This window comes from Notolepis coatsorum (assembly GCF_963971535.1).
Source record: "Notolepis coatsorum genome assembly, chromosome: 1".
Classification (NCBI taxonomy): domain Eukaryota; kingdom Metazoa; phylum Chordata; class Actinopteri; order Aulopiformes; family Paralepididae; genus Notolepis; species Notolepis coatsorum.
This window is the reverse complement of record NC_140165.1, coordinates 108,838,215-108,845,014: the sequence shown is the minus strand read 5'-3', so window position 1 is coordinate 108,845,014 and position 6,800 is coordinate 108,838,215.

The window sequence follows — 6,800 nt, the reverse complement described above, 5'->3', positions numbered from 1 at the left end:
AGCTCACTGATCCTCACCATCCACCTTTCTCCTTTTTCCACGAGTCACTCAGGCAGACCAGCTTGTTTTATGTAGCAGTGTCTACTTATAGTGCCAATGGTGTCAACTGTGGTTGTACTGGGCAGCTCCCAGGTGTGAATGGAACTGTGTGAATGTGAAGCAGGGCGTTCCTGAAAAAGAGCATCTGTGCTCAGCGAACCTACCCTGGGTAAATAAAGGTAAAAAAAAAGAAAATGTAAATTATTATTATTATATATTTGTTTAGATTAACTGCGTCAATTATATTATCGCGCGATACTAGTATCGCGTTAACGCAGCACGTTAACGCCGTTAACGGCTCAGCTCTAATAATAATAAACAATTGCGCTGAAAGTAACGTCAGCGTCCTCTTACCGTTCGCCTATGAGACTGGAGGAAAAAGATCCTACTTATTTGACGGCGATCTCCTAGATCCATTTCCGGTTTGTATAATCATAATAAACGCCCAAATCATATAGATTATTGCGTTATGGCAGCGATCGCTACACACGGACGTGTGTCTAGAGTCCCGCAACAATATGTGAGTGCCGGACGCATTTGCCAGATGCACGGAGATCTCCAGAGATCCATTTCCGGTTGTAACTCGCCGATCATCCACCAGGCAGCAGTATTGAAGCGTTGCATAGTTGTGCAGGCTCCCACTGTATCAGCCGAGGCTGGGTGAGGGCATTCTGAATACCATGGCGAAAAAATGAAATATGATCTCAATAACGTTGTACGCCGTGGAATGGCAGAATTAGTATGACCTTGAAACACGTTGTACGACGTTTTTGGCGCAGGATGTGTTAATGCGCCAGTGTCTCCGAGGTATGAGACAGGTGAGGTCTAATAGGGTGACCAAACGTCCTCTTTTGCCCGGACATGTCCTCTTTTCACGCCCTGTCTGGGGCGTCCGGGGGGGGGTTTATAAATTCATGAAAATGTCCGGGTTTTTCAGTTTCAGTTTCACGGCATTTTGCGAGCGTCTGAAGGCTCGGGCTGCATTTCTCGCCGAACATATAAATTACCGAATTAAAGCACTATTTGTTGCCGTTCGAATGCCATCTCACTCGACAAAATTCGTTCATCGGTTCTCGAGTTACATGCCTATGTCAGGCGAGCGTCTTTTTACGCCAGATTATCACCCCGGACTCCGAGAAGCATGCAGCTGCAGAGCCGCAGAGCCAGCGGCGCTCTCAGGGCCGCACTCTGACGGCCGCGCTGTGAGGGCCGCTCAGCAGCACCACCCACCCAATGGCTGAATTGCCAATGGCTGAATTGGAGTATTGCACTGTGCGGGCACAGCTGTGAGATCCGCGCGAGGCCAGAGGATGTACATACTGTATGAGTATATTAACTATACTTTTGCTCACACAATATCTTGAATGAATGCGTTTATTTATTTCGAACATAAATTGAAAATAAATAATAATAAAAAAACAAGTAAACAGATTAAAAAACAAACAAGCAGCAGGAGTAGGATGAAGTGTAAACGTATGTATTCCTACCCCCTTGATTGATTGATTGATTGAAAACTTTATTAACAGATTGCAGAATGGGTACAATACAGTACGGCTCAATACACACAATTGTTAAGGGGATGCAGACCAGAGAAAGACTTTCGTCATCAGGGTCCCCCATTTTCAATTCATCATAACATATATGACATACATGACATACAGATAGACAGTATTCAGTATACCTTCACACTCTATTATCTTATGCAACTCATATTCACTCCACAAACTGAAATATACATACATTGTTGAATGAACAGCCTGTTTCTTGAAGTTAGACTCTCCTCTAAATTGTAACCCCCCTCTCTATGAGAAGCATGCAGCTGCAGAGCCGCAGAGCCAGCGGCGCTCTCAGGGCCCATACTATTGCGGACTCCCGAGGCTCCAGAAGTCAATCATCCGCTGATTGCGAAAATGATTGGTTAGCGTTGTAATTTGTAGTCAACAATGAATGTATAGCTTTCCAGTGATATCCCACGTTTGGGTGTGCAAATCAGGGATCTACTGTAGGTGAAAATTGACAAATGAAGACAGGATCAAGTGATACAAATTCCGAATGAATTTACTTGGATGAGGAAACGGAGAGATGGAGAGCTTTTTTCTTGGCACACGGTTTACCCGGATGTCTCCTAGAAGACTCATAAGACTTCAGGCTATGGATTTGCTGTGTTTTCCAGCTTATACAAAATATATATATATATATATATATATATATATATATATATATATATATATATATATATATATATATATATATATATATATATATATTATTTTGGAATATTGCAACTACTAAACAAAAAAAACGTGAGTACACAAGTTCAAGTTCAACTCAAGTTCAGTCCTATATTACTCATTAGCACTAAAAGTGATTTTTCTTTATTGTGTAAGAAACGTCAGAATGTTATCTTTCAAAAGAGACCAGGCTTATGCGTGTGCTAAGCATAAAGTATAAAGATAAGCTTTGCAAAAAAAGTATGCAGTCCTCAAGTTCAAGTAAAAAAAAAAGATTGGCCACTTTTCTGAGCTCATGTTATGTGGTTAAATTTGGGATATTGCAACCACTACAGAAAAATGTGAGTACACAAGTTCAAGTTCAACTCAAGGTCAGACATATATGCTACTCTATTTCATTAGCACTAAAAGTGATTTTCCTTTTTTGCATTAGTAACTTCAGATGTTATCTTTAAAAAAAGACCAGGCTTATGAGTTTTTCCTTACCTTCGCGTGGGGTATGTCTGGGAGTGCTTGGATTCTCTAGTGCTGTCAGGCGATTAAAAAAATGTATCTAATTAATTACAGGATTTGTAATTAATGAATCTAATTAATCGCATTTTAATCGCATAACCATTTTATGCCTGATATTCTATATTCTATAATCATATTTCAAATTGTATGTGTCCGGATGGCAGAATTCAGTACTGTATCTACAAAACCTTCTGTTTAATCATCTTCCATCTATAAATTTGCTTAGATCTTTCAGGTCTGGTCAATTTGGTGTCAGCATGGTGTTATTCATTTCATTCAATCAATCACATGTCCCTAGAATCAGATACCAAGAACATGCAAATGGACCATATTAAAAAAAAAAGTCTGTAATGTGTATTCTACATGCTTATGGAATGAATGGGATAAAAAAAAAAAAATAATAAAAAAAATGTAATTAATTTTGAGTTAATTTTCATAACGCGATAATTACCTGTGTAATTAATTAATCTAATTAACGCGATAAACTGACAGCCCTTTGATTTATTTGCATTTATTTTAAATTTGTTGGACCTTATGGTGTTCAAGTTCAAGTTCAAGTTCTTTAATAGTTGTCATACAGAAGTACAGAATACTTTCATACAAAATGCTTCTTACTGTTACGCTCCAGAGACTGTGCTAGACAAGATAGTATCAAATAACATAATAACATAATATAGCATGAATTTAGAAGAAGAAAATGAGGTCACAGTGTTCGGTATAGACATATGTACAATGTTCTGAGTTACCATATAATATACAATACACAATACTATGCAGTGTACTAATGTACAGTACTATCTAGTGCAAAGCAGAAATGGGATGAGGTACAATTTTAGGTACAATTTACAGTAAGGTGTACGAGTTGTAGTGCAATCCTTCATCCATAAATATAAAGTGTGGGGAGTGGGTGCTACAGTGTGTTTGTTTAAAGTGGGTGTGTGCTATAAAGTGTGTGGAGTGGGTGCTACAGTGTGTTTGTTTAAAGTGAGTGTGTGCGTGTGGATGTGTGTGCTATGTGCGTTTGGTGGTTGTTGTTGTGTAGTGTTCATTCATTGTTCGTTTAGCAGCCTGATGGCCTGGGGATAGAAGCTACTTCTGAGTCTTTCTGTGCTCGCCTTGAGACTCCTGTATCGCTTGCCTGACCGCAGCAGTTCGAAGAGGCAGTTGTTCGGGTGACTGGAGTCTTTAATGATTCTCTTAGCCTTGCCCTTGCAACGCTTGTAGTAAATGTTCTGGAGGGTGGGGAGCCCCCCTCCAATTGTGCGTTCGGCTGAACGTGTCACTCTTTGTAGTCTGCTTCGGTCTTTTGCAGTGCTATTCCCAAACCAGGAGGTGATGTTGCCGGTCAAGATGCTCTCTATTGTACATGAGTAGAAGTTCTTAAGGATCTTCTGGCTGACTTGGAACTTCCTTAGGCGCCTGAGGAAGTAGAGGCGTTGTCGTGCCTTCTTCACCACACTGTTAATGTGTGTGGTCCATGTCAAGTCCTCGGATATGTAGGCTCCGAGGTACTTGAAGCTGTTGACTCTCTCAACCGGTGCCCCGTCGATGCTGAGGGGGCTGTAGTCCTTGACCCCCGACCTCCTGAAGTCCACAATCATCTCCTTTGTTTTGCTGACGTTCAGGGAGAGGCTGTTTTCCTGGCACCATCCCGCCAGGACCTTGACCTCTTCCAGGTAGGCCCTCTCGTCGTTGGCAGAGATCAGGCCCACCACCACTGTGTCGTCAGCAAATTTGACGATTGTATTGCTACTCCGCTGAGCCACACAGTCGTGTGTGTACAGGGAGTAGAGGAGGGGACTCAGAACACAGCCCTGGGGGGCCCCTATGTTGAGGGTGATGGATGAGGAGGTGCAGTTGCCTGCTCTCACCACCTGGGGTCTGCCAGTCAGGAAGTCCAAGACCCACTGGCAGAGGTCATAGCCCAAGCCCAGGTCCCTGAGCTTGGCTATGAGTATGGAGGGGACTATGGTATTGAATGTCTGTTCTTGACTTATTGTTATGTTGCTTCTTGACTTGTTTAAAGAAGACGTGTACAGCCCATGGGGACATTAACGTGTGTTGTCGGGCCTTACAAATACATTTTATTTGATTTTATTTGATTTATGCATGTGCTATAGAGAGGTGTAGTCTGACGTCACTTTGGACCGCCCGCATGGTCCACCTGTTTAGGGATTTATCATTGGGAAAATGTATTATCGGCTATTGTAATAATTCTGCCTCATGAACATTGGCAAGCTTTCCATTTTTGCACAAAATGAGTTCCCTTCTATCACTAACATTATTGTTTAATTAAGCTTTTTTGGTTGAAATAAAATTCAACGTAATTATTTTAAGATTAATTGCTAATTGTGTCATGTTGAGCTATAGATTGTGGATGAATACACACAGAAAGGTACACCATGCCAATGTTCATGCTTTATTTGTTTTAAACAAGACGATTTACAAATGTGTCCATTGGAAAATGTACAGTGCAATTTCAAGCGAGGTGGACCAGCCGGAAACAACAATGACGTAACCACTACACCTCCCTAGCTATAAGCATAAAGTATAAAGATAAGCTTTGCAAAAAAAATGCAGTCCTCAAGTTTAAGTAAAAAAAAATTGCCACTTTTCTGGGTGCATGTTAAGAAGTTAAAACAATAAGGCATCTTTGAGTAGAGATTCAAGATTCAAGAGATTTATTCATTATATACATACACATATAGGGAAATTAAGGTGACCATGCCCGCTTCGATTGTGCAAAGTATCATTAAGTATCGCGAGGCTGGGGCCTGTTATGGTTTGACACCGACCCCAAACGCAAACGGCACAGAGAGAGTTGTTTCAGAGTTAGCCAAAATCAAGGGCGTGTTTATTTACTGAGTAACAAGAAAGGATTTGGTGGAGAACAGAACAAACTGGGAAACAGGCATGTGAGGAATGTTTGCTGCTCTGCAGTTTCTCCCGGAAGGTTACGTTTGTGGAATTTGTCCGTGACGTCTGAGCCGCTCTGCAGATCCTCCCAGCATATACTCCGGGGTGGAGGCGGATAGGGAGAGAGAGAGTCCGAGTTAGCTCAGTGCACAATTGAAAACTGACAGGTGACTGGTGAAGTGAATTGTCCAAACAATAAATCCAAGTGACAGAATCTTCGGTGTAAAACACACAGTGAGCAGTGTCCAGAGTGAAAAACAATTAGGTAATCCAAAAGTGAAAATCCAAACAGGCAAAAAGGGTGAGAACAGTCTGAACGAAAACAGGATCTCTTCAGTGCTTTAACACACACAAAAAACGATAGAATCCAAAAGACTGTTACAAAAAACTCACCAGAGCGCAGCGCGTGAAGCGGGCGGATCAAACAGGGCGAACGCTTCGTAACGGGGAAGCAGGTTCTCCAAACGGAATATTTCTCGAGAGTCCTGGGAGGCAAAGAACAGGGAAAGCAGCGACGGAAGGAACAGGCAAATGCAGAGAATATTTCAGAACGATCCAACATCGATACTAGGGGAATCAGAGTCTATAAAGCCTCTTGGGGCGCTGATTAGAACACACATCAGGTGCGTGATGGTAATTGATACTTGACTTAGAAGTGTGTGTTCGGCACGGACCAATCAAACACAGAATCCTCACAGTACCTTAAAGGAACGGAGCGAGGCAGGGAATGCAATAAATCAACAAAGTACCTTAAAGGAACGGAGCGAGTGGGTGGGGAGCGGACCAATCATCACAGTACTTTAAGAAGCCCGTGGTGGGGAAAGAACCAAACCTCACAGTACTCCCCCCTCCACGGGAGCCACCCGGCGACCCACTCGGCCCCGGCCTGCCCGGACGGGACCGAAGGAAGCCGGCGATCAGGGGCACTGGAGAGGGGGACAAAGACAGAGGACCGGCGAGGGAGGCCGGAGACGGGGACTGGGGCCCGACAGCGGAGGCCGGGCACGGGGACAGAGGACCGGCGAGGGAGGCCGGAGACGGGGACTGGGGCCCGACAGCGGAGGCCGGGCACGGGGACAGAGGACCGGCGAGGGAGGCCGG